Consider the following 16,643-nt stretch of genomic DNA (forward strand, 5'->3'; position numbering starts at 1 on the left):
TTTACTATTGTGAATGATAAAAAATGTAGTCTTTAGTGATACAAGGCTCAGTATACACATACTCCTTCCCACTTTCTCTGAAGATCATCCACTATTTAAGATGATAAGAAAACCAGCCATGTATTGATTTGGAGTTTCCTTGCTCAAGGCTGTATGAATCAGCTCCATGATGTATTTTAAGTGAAGATTTTTGTATTTAATTTTGTTTCTTAATTATTACACCTTTCATCTCATACCTGTTACCCAGGATTTATTAGATTCTTCTTGTCAAGAAGATGCCATTTTGCATGGGGCTTTGATGATGCATCCTGCTAAGTGACAGAATTCCTGACAAATCTAATAAAGTGAAGCTACTACTTCAGCGTAAACCTATTTGTTCTCCTCTTAGTTGTGTTGTCTGTCTCCAGACTCCAGTGAGCACTCTGCCTACTTACTCTGAGCAAATGAGTAGCAAAATGCTAACAAACTCCTTCAGTAGCTATCATGGAGGTTTCTATGGTGTCTGTTGCTGTAATACCAAAGAGATTGATATCCTTATATTTTAAAAGAAAACTAGAGAACTGTGCCCTCTACTTGCTACGCTCGCCTACCTCTCCTCTCCCCGGCCGCTTTCTCTTCACTGAGAGAACCTGTTGGCGTTGATGACGTGATGGCATCATTCTGTCGCCCAGCAGGAACATTCTGTCATCCATCAGGAAAAACTTTTTCATATGTAGAGAAAGATAATCTACCTTTTCTATTTCATCCATTAAACAATATATCTTTGAATTCTCATGCACTACCAATGACAAAAATAAGCTAACATGCCTTCAGATTGGTTATCTTCAAACTGTGTGATTGCTAATGACAAGCGTCACACTCTGACCCGTAGTAGTTGTAACCAGTAGCTGCAATGACAGCTGTAGCGAAGAGGGCGGATCCCAGTCAGAAAGAGTACTTTAAAAGGGGAGAAATGAGTAGAGCTGGGCAAAGTGAAGCTGCTGAATGGAATCAAAGCCATTTGTAGCTCAGGATTTCATTGAGGTTTTTTTACTCGTTTCATGCCAGAGGGGTAATTTGTGGCCCCTGGCTGTGTTACTGAATGGGAGACACTTCAGGGTTGATAATGAATTACTGCTAGTGCTCCTGCTTTGCTGAGCTCTTGTCTAAAGAAACAATGTTCACTGTGCCTCAAAGTTTGGATCCTTTGGTTGCTAGACTGGTACTGGGCATCTTAATTGGAGCCCCGGCCCTTCTTGCTCTTGTAAAGAGTCTGTAGCATAGGAGCTGCCACCAGTCAGATTTCTTCCCTTTCTGGAAAGAGAAAATTAATTCTCTCAGTGGCCTCCTCTTGTAGTTGTGTGAAAAGAATAGTTTTTTCGTACGACACCTAAACTGGTGTAGGCACCAGGAAGAGGAAGCGTCTGTTAGATGCAGTCACCTTCTTGAATGGGATGAAGGGGAGATTTCATCTTAGCAGATCTTTTGGCCAGTGAGCGAATGTATGGTGACCAGGAGGCAATTATAGGCAGCTCCTGGCTGGCAGCCTCAGCGACCTTTTGGCATGTTCCCTGGCTGCCGCAGCCCCACACACCATTCAAAGTGGCCAGCTTCTGGGACCAGTGTGGGTGTCTCTGTGCATTCCTTGGGGGGAGGGGAGTCTCCATGAGCTGCCCTCACCCCCAGAACAACCCTGGAAGCTACCATTGGCTGGAAATCTACCAATGGGAGTTTCAGGGGCAGTGCTTGTGCACACATGCAGCGTGCTGAGAACGGCTAGCTCTTTCCCCGCAAAGGGAGCACCGTGCAGAGAATCATGCGGTGGTCCCGGCAGTCAGATGCTTTGAATGGCACATGGGGCTGCAGCAGACAGGGAGCCTGCCTGAGGGTCCCACTGGACTGTGGTGTTTGGCTGGCCAGATCCAGCCCACAGGCTGTATTTTGCCCATCTCTGGGACAGATGGAGAGTGTTAGCGTGGGAAAGGGAATGACTGTATTCCAGGTGGAGAACCTGCGTCCACTTCCCCGATCCAATGACTCTTTCACTCTTTATCCACAGTGGATCATCTTCAACAGGAGAGACATAGGGAATCCTATAGCAGAATATCCCATAGCACAGTGATTGCAGCTCCAGGTGACCCCTGTTCATATCTTCTCTCCTCCTGTGTTAGAGAGGGGTGAAATTGAGCCTGAGCCACTCACTTTCCCAGCAAGTGCTGTAAACCCCGTGCTAAAAGTTATAAAGCAGACTCCATCACCTCCCCTACCACCTAGGTCTTGAATAGGAGCCAATTCAGAGCATGGCCTCTGAGCATGCCTACCAAATTAGCCCTGAGTGCAAGTTAGTCAGCTGAGCCCATATCTTCTTCCCTAGCTTGTGAATTGTTCTGTGATGTAGGTGAGAGCTGGGCATCCTGAGACCTGGATGGAGGCAGCAGCATGCACATCCCAAAGCTGAAACTTGGGTACCAACTGAGTGTAGGCTCCGGCAAGATTTGCCAGTTTTACTTATCACGGTGGAGCCAAAACTGACACCTCAGTTTTGTATCTGGGCCTGAGAGACTAAATGACCTGCCAGGGGTCATACAGGAAGTCAGAACAGGGACTTGAACATGTGTCTTCTGTCATGTAAGCTAGAAGCCTAAACACTGGATGATTCTTTCCACAGTTGTATACAATTGAATTTACGGTGAAACATTTTGAATGTCCTATAAAACAGGCTTGTAGCTTCATCCTTTGTGAGCAGTGCACTCATTTCAAATTCATGTTGAAAATGACTTAAAATTATTCTTATTTGGAACTACAAGGTGTTCTTTTGGTAACATCTCTGTTCCTATTAATCCCCCAAAATTATCTCTTAAAATCCTTTTCTGTTTAAGCAAGCAATATTGAACTTAAAGGGACTGATCCCGTACCCTTTGGTACTATAAATGAGGCTGGGGGTAATGGAGTAAAAATAATGTAAATATCTACATACAAGTTACTGTAAAATTAGTTTTAAAGTGCACGCGTGATACTAATTAGGCATAAAGATCAATACACTTGAGAAGCCATATAATCATACAGGAACAGAAAGACTTTTTCTAGCTTTTGCAATTTTGGTTACTGGATCTTTGTCAAAATAAGAGAATTTTACACTCTAGGCTTTCAAGTATATTTATATTCTGCAAATGCAGGCATGCCTATAAACATCTGGACAGTTTGCACTGTAAAATCTGTTTACAGCAGAATATATTTATCCACTGGCTAAATGTAGCTGTATAATAAATAATTTTCTTTCCATAAAATGATTATTGTGAAAGATTAGCAGTATTTTATTTAAATCCTTTTGGAGACATTGTATAATCATTTTGCTTGAAATAATCTTACACAAATATTCTTAAAATTCAGAGGATATGTTAATATTCTTGAATGTCTTGCCCAGTTTAATTTTTCTCTGTGATTTGCATTCATCTATGCAGCTTATCAGTCTCACAGAAGGTTTAAGAAATTGTTATAATCCCTGATAATATGCAAGCTAGTGAACGAAAGGAATTGTCTCTTCAGTATATTTTCTAAAGTCATACTTTTGCCTCATTCCTTTTTTAAAAAATTCCTTAATTGACAGATGATTCTATACAAAATAAAACAGTATCCTCCTCTCACAAAGCACGGTAGGGTTTACTGAGCTGTAGCCATACCCAGCTCCTGGCACCCTTGGGCTACATCTCCACCACACCTCTGTTGCGCAAAACCTAAGCGAATGAAGTGCAGATTAGCATATTGCTGTGATTCATTTGCATAATTAATTGGGGCATTTTTACACAAGAGGCTTTTGCGCAAAAAGGAGCTATGTAGACGGCTCCTTTATGCAGAAAAACCCCCTCTTGTGCAAGAGCCGTTCTTCCTGAAAAAATGAGGAAGAACGGCTCTTGCACAAAAGCCTCTTGAGCAAAAACGGCCCCTAATTAATTATGCAAATGACATGTGGCAATATGCTAAGCCATGCTTCATTTGCATAGGCTTTTGTGCAAGAGAGATGCAGTGTAGATATAGCTTGCTGTTTTCCTTGTGCCCAGTCTAGTTGTTCATCACCCCATTGCCCCTGCAGAGGGACGGACTATAACATGCTTTCTCCTTGGCTGTGTCTAAACTGCAGGGTTTTTTTTGAAAAAACTTCACCTGTGTCTAGACTACAGCCGCATTCTTTCGAAATTAAATCGAAAGAACGCGGCTTTTCTTTCGACGGCGGTACTCCTCATTTCACGAGGAAGAACGCCTTTTTTCGAAAGTGCTCTTTCGAAAAAAGGCGTTCTTGAATGCAAACAGGGCTTTTTCGAAAGAGAGCATCCAGACTGCCTGGGTGCTCTTTTTCAAAAAAGTGGCTTGCTTTTTCAAAAGTACTGCTTGCAGTCTAGACGCTCTTTTTTGAAAGAGGCTTTTTCGAAAGTATCTTTCGAAAAAGCCTCTTTCGAAAGAGGCTTGCAGTCTAGACGTAGCCCTTGTGTAAATACTTTTGTCTGCTCCTGATTTAGCCTCCCTACAGTTACAGGCCAAGTTACTTCTTTCCTCACAAGAATAATTATTTCAAATGTAACTATCTCCACATCTATTTTGCTTTTTAAGAGCATTTTATCTGTAAAATACAGAGCATAGCATAGTACAGAAAAAGCTGGTTAAAATAAAACACGCCTTTGGTAAGGAAAGAACCTCTAAACAGGATCCAGATCTCACTTTAAGAAAGGTAGAAATGTCATATAGATTTTTTTTTAAATGCCAGTTGCCTCGCAGATAGTTAATCTGGCTTTCTATACCACATTTATCTCACTAGTACAGTGCTAGAGGGCAGGGCTTTTGTTGTATTGTATTTTCCAGTGTTTGGGAAAGCTGGGTCAAAAATATGGGTTTTATATTTAGATCCTTCTCAGCTCTAGCAGCATAGAATTCCACTACTATAGTTTGACAGTTGGGAATTCTCTATCCTCTCTTTTCACAAGCTTCTGCTAATGATATAGTTTAATTATATGTGGTGAGTACATTTGTCATCATAGATCCTGATGCTAGGTTGAGCAGCAGATTTTGAGGTAGCCTAGCCGTAGCACATTGAGGATCTTGAACCTTGAATTGGATCCAGTGCTGAGCCAATAGATGTGTCCAAGACTCTGGGGTAATGTTTTTCATTCTTATTTGTGCTGCTGAGTGGGCAGATTGTGCCTTCCCAAACCAAGGAAAGCAAGAGATTGATTTCATTGCCAGCTGTTGTGTGCTGTGGTAGACAAGCCTGGAGGTGACATAGGTGTGAATCAAATTGTCCTAATCTATGAGCACTGCAAAGAATGTCGTCCAGTCTAGCAGTATTCTCAGCAGTTGACTCTGAGTTCAAGTGAGAAATCCAGAAGGGCACATAGGCTACACTTCCACTTAAGTGGGAACAGATGCCTTGGATAGAAAGTTTTGGTGCTGGCTCTTTCTTCAAAATGTTCCTCTTTTCCCACTACCATCACTTCTGAATACCCAAAATTTAGTTTCAACCAATTTCCTTTCCTCCAGGCACTGGGACACCTGGGTGATGGCATTGTCAGTATTTGACATAAAGGAAATATTGCTCTCTGTGTCATCCGAATATTGCCACTGAGTCTGTATTGTCCCTCAGTCTCTTCCAGTGGTGTTGCTTAGCTGTGGAGTCTTGTCCAAGTCCAAAGAGGAAAACTCTGGATGTAGAGATACAGCCAGTCTCACAATCCTATGATCACAATCAACAAGAGCATTTCCCTCCATTCAGTACCAGACCTTTCTCTCTCCTCTGTCTTTGGCTCCTTCTGCTTGTTCTGTCTTTTTCCTCTTATCTTTAACCAATCACTCACTCTTGATCATTTCCCTCTTCCCTCAAAAATGTTCTTGATTTTGCTAGGCTGAGATTTTTTCCTCTTGATAATACCTTTATCTTATTTTCCTCACTTCTCCAGCTTCACTCCCCCAAAACTACCTCCACTGATATAATTACTGATCAGCTTGCCAAATCAATGCAACATTTCTCTATTTGTATCCTTTTTTGATCTATCTGCTGTCTTTAGGCAATCAACCATTTCTCTTCTTTTCATCTTCATATGACTTCTTCCACTTTGTGCTCTCTTGGTTGTTCTTTTGCCTTGTTGATAATTCCTCCTAGCATTTCCAACAACTTCTTCTTTCTTCCCCTGTCCATTGGCAAACCCACAGAATTTTGCTCTTGGTACTCTCTTTTCTGACTGTGCTCCCTCAGTAACCTTATTTGTTCTCATTGCTCCAGCAGCCACCTCTCCCCTGATGATTTCTGAGTCTACTTTTCTACCCCAGACTTATTTTCATTTGTCTAATCTAGTCTATAGCCACACTGCTGTCTTCTCCTTTTGTATGTCTAGCTATGGTCTCAGATTTTATCTCTTCAAAGCTAAAATTATGTTTTCTCTGAATCCTCCCTCTATTTCTACCTGTAATTGCCATAGGAGTCAGGTTTGTGTGGGCAAATATGGCTTTTCTCCAGCTTTATATCTCCTCTATTTTGGCTAGCTGGGAGCCAGTTTAGACATCAGTGTATGTTATAATATCCTCTGGGCTTTCCTAACATACTGTTGTCTACCTGTAGTGCCAAGGATCTAAATAGGCATCTAGAAATTGTTGAAGCAAGCTGTCACAGTTGAGGGCAACTGCACCTGTATTTCCCCTCAGTTGTCCAGCAGAGGTACCCAGCTGTTGCCTCTTTGGGTAGAGACCCACCTTTTACACCCTTCTGACTGGGATATTTCCAGCTTCACAGTTCCCAGCCTTCACTTTGTGTCTTCTCCAGCAGAGACAGTCTTCATAAGCACACCTCCTTGTGTTCTCTTTAGAGATGGCTAACAGTGTGACTACCCATGGTTACTGATAACTCCTTTTGTGGAAAACTGCTTTGTTCTAACATTAAAAACAATAAAAGAATCAAGACTCATACTAATAATTTACCAGCCATCACCCCAAATCTAACCTGGGCTGTGGCAGGAGCAGGCCTTCAACACTTCACCCAAGGAGTTTTTTTGTGGCCACAAGTTAATCACAGCTTCAGCTCAGAACAAGGTGATCTGTAGCATGGTTAGTGCGTCATTTTATCTGGAGTTTCCAGGTTCATGTAATTAGGAGGTAATGGGTTTTTCTCCCCATGGCATAGGTTCAAAGGGATGGATTAGAAGTGGGTCTTTTACATTTCTCTTACCCACAGGTACTTTCTAGGAAACCCATTTCACACATAATGCCCCTTTCTTAAATTGCATTGGTCACTCTCCTGCAAGAAGTTCTATAAAGGCAGTACCACAGCTGTAGGTTTTAATACAGTTGAACCCCAAAGATATGAACCCTAATTCAATAGTGATCCATCTAATTCAGTAAAGTTCATTCAGGACATTGCAGGATTTTCTTACTCTGTCAAATGAGCAACTCTCCAAGGGTATGTCTACACTACAGAGTTAGTTTGAACTAACGGACGTTAGTTTGAACTAACTTTCATAGGCGCTACACTAGTGCTCCGCTAGTTCGAACTTAATTCGAACTAGCGGAGCGCTTAGTTCGAACTAGGAAAACCTCATTTTACGAGGATTAAGCCTAGTTCGAACTAGCTAGTTCGAATTAAGGGGTGTGTAGCCCCTTAATTCGAACTAGTAGGAGGCTAGCCCTCCCCAGGTTTCCCTGGTGGCCACTCTGGCCAACACCAGGGAAACTCGTCTGCCCCCCTCCCGGCCCGGACCCCTTAAAGGGGCATGGGCTGGCTACGGTGCCCGTGCCAGATGCAAGCCTGCCAGCACCCAGCCAGCGGACCCTGCACCTGGCATGGATCGAGCCACCCACCCGATGCCCCCCAGCCCTCCCCCTCTTCCCGGGACCAGGCTGGCGGCTCCCGGGAGCTTGCCTGGGACCGCAAGAGGCGGCCACCCACCTGGTCTAGAGCAGACATCATGGACCTCATCCACAGGAAAGTGGCCGTCTAGGGAAGGAGAGCTGCCAGCCTGGCCACCCAGGAGCAGGTGTGCATGAAAATCAATGGGGTCCACTGAGACCCCCGACCCTGAGCCCTGAGCTTAGAATGGCCGTACTGGGTCAGACCAAAGGTCCATCTCACCCAGTAGCCTGTCTGCCGACAGCGGCCAACCCTAGGAACCCTGGAGGGGATGGACCGAAGACAGTGACCAAGCCATTTGTCTCATGCCATCCCTCTCCAGCCTTCCACAAACCTTGGGCAGGGACACCACTCCTACCCCCTGGCTAATAGCACTCCATGGACCCAACCTCCATCACTTGATCTCACGTCCCTTTGAACTCTGTTCTAGTTCTAGCCTTCACAGCCTCCTGCAGCAAGGAGTTCCACAGGTTGACTCTTTGCTTTGTGAAGAACAACTTTCTGTTACTAGTTTGAAGCCTGCTACTCATTCCTTTCCTTTGGTGTCCTCTAGTCCTTCTTTATGGGAACTAATGAAGAACTTTTCTGTATGCAGCCTCTCCACCCAACTCCTGCTTTTAGAGACCTCTATCCTGTCCCCCCTCCGTCTCCTCTTTTCTAAGCTGAAAAGTCCCAGTCTCTTTAGCCTCTCTTTATATGGGACCTGTTCCCAACCCCTGATCATTGTAGTTGCCCTCTCCTCTCCCACCCTCTCTCTTTCCCTCTCCCACTTCCTTTTCCCAGTGTCCCCCAGTTTTGTTCAATAAAGACAGATTCCATTTTTGAACACAATTGTCCTTTATTTTGTACATCAAGAAAAGGGGCTAGGGAAGGGTAAGTGGAAGGAGGTGAGGGAGGAATGGGGTACGAGCCCCCGATGGGGAGGACTGGGCTGGCTCTGTGGGCTTCTGGGGGTGGAAGCTCTCCTGCAGCCCCCCAATTGCCCCCTCTCCCCAGATGGCAGCCTGCGGCAAGTGCAGCCGGTCTGATGGCCGAGTGGTGTGATGTGCCCAGTGTGGGCACTCCGGGCACTCCAAGCCAGGACTGCTTTGCAAGCAGGGCACCCCTGAGAACTGTCTGTCCGGGGTGGGGGTCAGGACCCTTTAAGCGCAGCCCTCAGCTAGCCTGAGACAGCATCTCCACGCTCTAAGTCCTCCTCTGATGCCCTGCCGGCACTGCTTCCGGCCATCCTTAAGCCCGGTTCAGGATCCACTTAATGTGGACATGCTAGTTCGAATTAGCAAAACGCTAATTCGAACTAGTTTTTAGTTCTAGACGCGTTAGTTCGAATTAGCTTTGTTCGAATTAACTAATTCGAACTAAGTTAGTTTGAATTAGCGCTGTGGTGTAGACATACCCCAACAGATTCCCATGTCAGAAGCTCTGAGGGTATGTCTACACTAGCCACCCTAGTTTAAACTAGGGTGTCTAATGCAGTCATTCGAACTTGCAAATGAAGCCCGGGTTTAAAATATCCTGGGCTTTATTTGCATGTTCCTGGGCGCCGCCATGTTTAAATGCCCGGTAGGCAATGAGGAGTAACAGTAGTCTGAATTAGGGGCTTTAGTTCGAACTACCTAGCCCGTGCCACATGTATCCACGGGCAGGGAGTCCGAACTACCGGGCATTTAAAAATGGCGGCACCCGGGAACTTGCAAATAAAGCTCGGGATATTTAATCCCGGGCTTCATTTGCAAGTTCGAATGTCTACATTAGCCACCCTAGTTCGAACTAGGGTGGCTAGTATAGACATACCCTGAGGGATGAGTGGCATAGAGCCATTATAGAAAGGCTCTCCTACATGAGGTGTGAGAGGTGTGAGAGGTACTACATGAGGTGTGAGAGGTGTGAGAGGTACTACATGAGGTGTGAGAGGAACAACCAACTTAACTAGTATCAGAGGGGTAGTCGTGTTAGTCTGGATCTGCAAAAGTGACAAGGAGTCCTGTGGAACCTTATAGACTAACAGATGTATTGGAGCATAAGCTTTCGTGGGCAAAGACCCACTTTGTCAGATGCATGTAGTGGAAGTTTCCAGAGGCAGGTATAAATATGCAGGCCAGAATAAGGCTAGAGATAACGAGGTTAATTCAGCCAGGGAGGGTGAGGCCCACTTCTAGCAGCTGATCTGGAGGTGTGAACACCAAGAGAGGAGAAACTGCTTTTGTAACTGGCTAGCCATTCACAGTCTTTGTTTAATCCTAAACTGATGGTGTCAAATTTGCAGAAACTAGAAAAGCAGTTTCTCCTCTCTTGGTGTTCACATCTCCAGATCAGCAGCTAGAAGTGGGCCTCACCCTCCCTGACTGAATTAACCTCATTATCGCTAGCCTGCATATTTATACCTGCCTTTGGAAATTTCCACTACGTGCATCTGACGAAGTGCGTCTTTGCCTATGAAAGCTTATGCTCCAATACATCTGTTAGTCTATAAGGTGCCACAGGATTCCAACTTAACTAGTGGAGCCAGCATAAAGGTACTGAAGCGTACTACTGAATCAGCCCCATGATATTAATGTGTATATAAAGGGAAAGGCAGTAGTGCAAATACACAATTACTGGCAAAGCCAGCAATAAAGGATGAACTTTTGATGCCCCTCAGTGAGTCAAGGAGAATCTGAATTACAATGCACTAGTTCCCTTCATTGAGAGTTCATGTGGAACAACTGTAGCCAGTAGCTGCTAGTAAAGTGAAGCATAAAACCCTTTTTATCAGGAAGTCTGAAATAATTGGAAATTCAAGGTCCCTTAATAAAAATGAATACAAAGTAGAGAATATGTTATAAAATTAGCATATAGTCTGTGGATGGTGAAATAAACAATGTTTTTTCACTCATTAGAGATGACAAGGCATACATGATTTGCAGCTCCACTTTCACTCTCACGAGTTATGAGTTAATTATGAACTCTTTCCCATAATTATATTTCAGAATTTGCTGTGTTTGCTCAATGGTTAACACAAAAATGATACTTTAACCGGTGTTAACAAAGATAACACAGGAATCCCCACTGACTCCTATTGGGGAGGGTAGAACTGGTCAACTACTGCTGGACTCACCCAGCACATGCTTTTTGTTTCAATCGAAGTTTCTGATGACTGATTCCTTCCCCCGCCCTCCACCTCAGACAAAACTTTTTGCACTGTTTTTCATTTCTCTTCAAAGAACAAAAGTGAAATCCTAGATACTGCTTCACAAGGAACAAATCAGCTGAATTAGGGTACATCTATGCTATTTTGGGATACCAGAGGAAACCCAAAATATCTATCCAGCATCTTCACAAGCTGCCCATTATTTCGAAATATTTTTCAAAATAACAGGTGCGCTATTTCACCATCCCAGTAAATGTCATTGCACAAGGGATAAGGAATGGCATGTTGTTTTGAAATTTGGCACCTTGTAAATGCTCCAAATTTCAAAATAAGCTATTTCAAAATAGTTTCAAAATAAGATACACAGTTTGCTTTATGCAAATTGCATATCTTATTTCAAGTTCAGGGTGCTGTGCAGATGCACCCTTTGTGAACATGTCTTTCAAGTAATATTCCTAAATGAATTTGGCACTAGGTTATCAAATTCTGTGTATTTGGTCTGTCGCAGATATGATATTAGCAAGTAGATGATTATAGAGTGATACAACTATAAAAATAAAATGGCAAATAATTGTTTACTGCGCTGAGTTGTTTATTTTAGTACAATATTAAGATGCAAAATGGCCGAGGCATAGTTTTTGTGTAGGCAATATAGAGTAGGGGAAACTATGAATTTTACCTCTAAAAATATAGAAGGGGTAATTAGGTGGTAATTCATGTTTTAGTTCAAATTTGTTTTTAAGACAAACTTAATTGCTTTTTGAAAAAATCAGTGGATTTAGTGAATGTATCAAATGTCATACATCTTTATTATAGAAATATATACCTATGTTCCCCATAAAGTTGTACTGAAAAAGTAATTCAAATCGAATCAAAAAGGTATTAAATTGGTATAACTGATAAACCAGAGCCTAAATGAAGAACAAAAAGAAGACTATAAATGTATCACAGAAGCTTTTAGGCTTTAAGCAAGTAAAACAATCTTATAGTATTAATTAGGGAGGCTAGAGCAAAAATGAAAAAAAGGAAGAAAAAATAAATGTGGCGGGATTGTGCTTAGAAATATATAATGATAGAGTTGTGTAATAAATTCACGTGGTTCATGTAAATGAATTTCAGTTTTCATGAGTGTGCAAACAAAAATTGTTTGGTATCATGAACATCTAAGAAGATTCCTCATCTAATATGACCTGTGTTGGGATTTTGCGGTTCCCAGAGACTCAGGTGCTGGGCAGAATCAAGGGTCTTCAATTCAATTCAATTCAATTCAATTCAATTCGATTCAATTCGATTCGATTCGATTCAATACTTTATTCAATGTGCACAAAGGGAGAGCCCCTGGTACTAAAATCAGCCAGAGCCCCTCGAGCAAGGAGCCCCTCCCCTTGCTGTTTTATAGCACATGGTTACAGGTTACATAACACAAACTTCTAAACCAATCAGATTCAACCTTTCCATATATGGCTTTGTTTGTCACATGCATGCACCTCTCCACTCCACATGCCGAGCTCACCCCCCTCCTCTTAGCCTCCCCCAGGCTGTTGCTAGGGTGGTGAGCCACAGCATGCCTCTCCATGCATACCCTTCACCTGTATCTTTCTAAGTAATAAGTATGTCTAGTTCAAGAACAGAAAAATATAGCTTTAGTTACTATGATGAGCAGAAATGTCTGTGTCTGCTTCAGGCTATAATAAAGCATTCCATATTTCTGCCTTAAGATGAGGACATTTCACTCTCAGGTTCAGTGTTTTATATGAATCTTATTTAAAGACGGTTTTAGACATTGATTAGGAATCAGTTATACTTCTGTTAAAACTTTTGTTTTTTAATTCCTCCTCATTTGCTGTCTTTGGCTACAAAACTTCTCACCAACCTTCTACTAGAATAATAATAATAATGATCTTCAAAGAAAGCAATATTTGTCTCACCTGTATATTTTCCTAACACTGAGAATGAGTACAAAGTCTTATGAAAGGAAAGAAATTTTGTATAAAAAATTTAAGCCCATAGACGTCCCTGGTGCTACATGTAATTTCAGTTACGATTGACTGATGAAAAAAATGCTCACTTTCATTTCAGAAGTCTAGCTTTTTATGGCTGAGATAAAATTTTTGTATTATTGATAATGCCAATTATTGATGTTGAAGGTTGAACCAGACTTGTATATATGTTTGTTTGTATGTAAGCATGTATGTATTTAAGTTGAAAACTCTGAGGGTATGTCTACACAGCAGGGCTAAAGTCGAATTAAGCTATGCAGTTTCAGCTATGTCAATTGCGTACTTAATTTGAAATAGCTTAACTCAGCTTTTGGTGCTGTCTACACAGCAGGAAGTTGAAGGAAGAGAATTACAGGAGTCAGAGTAAGAAGTCCTGCAGTACACCGTTATTTTGAAATAATGGCTTGCTTTATAGGCACACCCTTTGTTATTTCAGAATAATAGATGTAGCCCGAGTTCTTTTACAGTTAATCATTAAAGATATTCTTGGCAGATTTTCAAAGCCACAATAACGGTTAAGTGTTCAACTCCCACTGAAGGCCAATGGGAGTTGGGGACCTAACTGTCATTTATACCTTTGAAAAGCTGTGAATGGTCCCATTAACATCAGTGGAATTATTTGCATGCTTAAAACTAAGCATGTGCCTATCTAGAGTTGCCAACTTTCTAATGACACAAAACCAAACTGAACCCCTTCTGCCCCACCCCTTCTTTGAGGCACTGCCTTCCACTCACTCTACACACAACCCCACCCTAGCTCGCTTTCGCAAGGCTGGGGTATGGAATTGGGTTGTGGCAGTGGGTGAGGTCTCCAGTTAAGACTATGGGTTCCAGGGTGAGTCAAAAATGAGGGGTTCAGGGTGCAGGAGGGGGCTTTGGGATAGGACGGAAGATTGGAGTGTGCGAGGGGATGAGGGTTCGAGCTGGGGGCACAGGCACTGGGATTGGGCCTGGATATGAGGGGTTTCAGGTGTAGGAGGAGGCTGGAGGGACAGTAGGGGTTGGACTGTGGAAGTAGACTCAGGACTGGGATGAGAGGTTGGGGTACGGAAGGGGGAGTGGGCTCTGGCTGGGATTGTGGGCTCTGGGGCTGAGGGGTTTGGAGTGCAGAAGGGGTATGTCTACACTACCCTCCTAATTCGAACTAGGAGGGTAATGTAGGCATATCGCACTTGCAAATGAAGCCCGGGAAATTCAAATCCCGGGCTTCATTTGCATGAAGCCGGCCGGCGCCATTTTTAAATACCAGCAGTTCGAACCCCGTGCCGCGCGGCTACACACGGCACGGAGTAGCTAGTTCGGATTAGGCTTCCCAATCCGAACTAGCTACTCCGTGCCGCGTGTAGCCGCGCGGCACGGGGTTCGAACTGCTGGCATTTAAAAATGGCGCCGGCCGGTTTCATGCAAATGAAGCCCGGGAAATTCAAATCCTGGGCTTCATTTACAAGTGCGGCATGCCTACATTACCCTCCTAGTTCGAATTAGGAGGGTAGTGTAGACATACCCAAGGAGACTCAGGGCTGAGGTAGGCAGTTGGGGTTGGAATGCAGGAATAGGTGCAGCCTCCAGGAGGGCATTTGGGTGTGTGTGGAGACGCTCAAGCTGGGATAGGGGATTGGGAGGTAGGACAGGGTTTACATTGCTGGCTCCAGCCAGGCAGCACAGTGGGGCTAAGGAAGATTCCCTGCCTGTTGTAGCAACATTATTCTCCTGGAAGCAGCTGGCATGTCCAGCTCTTAGATGGTTCCCAGCCAATAGGAGCCTCCCTAGCTGTCCCTGCACCTTGGGAGCACAGTAGGGTTGCCAGGTGTCCGGTTTTGAACCAGACAGTCTGATATTTGAGATTTCTTTTCAGGAAACAAATTGAGAAATTATAAATGAGAAAATATAAATGACCGGTATTTTCTAATTAAGTTTTATTATTATCATGAGTATCAGTACATAGTTGTGTACTGCCTGGCTGGTAGACATGCTCACGCTGCATGAGCGTGTCTACCAGCCAGGCAGTATGCAACTACACAGCGGGGGGGAGGAGGGAGGGAACAAGGCCAGGGCTGGATGGAATCCCCAGGGCTGGACTCGCCCGTGCACTCCACCGGGACCGTGCGTGGGATGGCCAGCACCCCAAGATCTGTGTGCGCCCAGGTCAGCCCCACTTCCTGCTGGCCAGTTCCCCCCCACTCTTTCCTCCCGGCCAGCCCTGCTCCCTCCAACTTCCTCCTGGCCAGCCCTGCTCCCCACCGGCTGGTTCCCTCCGATCTCCCCCACCAGCCCCACTCACCCCAACCTCCTCCCGGCCAGCCCTGCTCCCCACCAGCTGGTTCCCCCCTCCCCGATCTTTTCAAGTCAGACTCACTCCCCCCTGACCCCCTCCCGACCAGCCCTGCTCTCCAATGGCCGCTTCCCCCCTGATCTCCCCCGCCAGCCCCGCTCCCCCCAACAGCCGGTTCCCCTCCCCCCCATCTGAAAACAAATGAGTCCGTTATTTTTGTCGAAACCATCTGGCAACCCTAGACCACAGGGATGTACCATCTGCTTCCAGCACCCACATGGAGCCAGGATGGTCAGGGACACAGCCTTAGCCCTGGTGCACTGGCAACCATGCTTTTAACAGCCTGGTCAGCAGTGCTGTCAGGGTTCCTTTTCAGCTAGGTGTTCCAGTTGAAAGCTGGACTTCTGACAGCCCTATGCCTATATGACTGCACGACTGAGGCCTATGGGTTTGCAAGGTTTTTTCAGTTCACCATGGTTTTCCAGCATGGATAAATTATTGCTACTTTTTAAGACATTCCAAAACAGTCAGTGAAATACACATCTGCATTTCTCACAATATGTTGAAATAATGTATCTCAGTCACCTCTCAGAATCTGGAAATGTCAGAACTGTTTCCTCTGCTGTATTCATAGAGATCAATCCAGCTGCTGTTAAAGGGAGGGAATTGAAAAAATAGGAATACTGGAGAGGTTGTTATTCTCATATAATTAGCATGAATATTAAAGAAATATTCAAAATAATTTAGTCAGAAGTTATTATAACAATAGTAAAATTTGAGAAGCTTTGGTTATCTTTGTAAATCTTCCTGTACAAACTCACGCTTCATCACAAGCTAAAAATGAGTGAACAGTGTGACACTGTTGTAAAAAAAACCAAACATCATTCAAGGATATATTAACAGGACTGTTGTAAGCAAAACATGAAGTAATTCTTCTGCTCTACTCTGTGTTGATTAGGCCTCAACTGGAGTACTGGGTCCAGTTCTGGGCACCACATTTTTGAGGAAAGATGTGGAGAAATTGGAGAAGCTTCCTAGAAAGCATTCCCTACGAGGGAATATGGAAAGAATTTGGTTTGTTTAGTCTGGAAAAAAGAAGACTGATAGGGGACATGATAACAGTTTCCAAGTATCTAAAAGAATGTTATAAGAAGGAATGAAAAAAAATTATTCTCCTTAACGTCTGATGATTGAGCAAGAAGCAATGGGCTTACATTGCAGCAAGAGAGGTTTAGGGTACGTCTAGACTACATGCCTCTGTCGCCAGAGGCATGTAGATTAGGCTACCAGACATAGGAAAATGAAGCGGCGATTTAAATAATCACCGCTTCATTTAAATTTACATGGCTGCCGCGCTGAGCCGACAAACAGCTGATC

The 16,643-nt window shown here is 43.9% G+C and overlaps 1 protein-coding gene across 8 annotated transcripts in view; it reads left to right on the forward strand.

The window, feature by feature from the left end:
• CTNND2 (catenin delta 2) overlaps positions 1 to 16,643 on the forward strand; it is a 1,073,049-nt gene that overhangs the window by 827,630 nt on the left and 228,776 nt on the right. The gene's annotated exons all lie outside the window — the stretch shown is intronic.

Source organism: Pelodiscus sinensis, chromosome 2, assembly GCF_049634645.1.
Source record: "Pelodiscus sinensis isolate JC-2024 chromosome 2, ASM4963464v1, whole genome shotgun sequence".
Taxonomy (NCBI): domain Eukaryota; kingdom Metazoa; phylum Chordata; order Testudines; family Trionychidae; genus Pelodiscus; species Pelodiscus sinensis.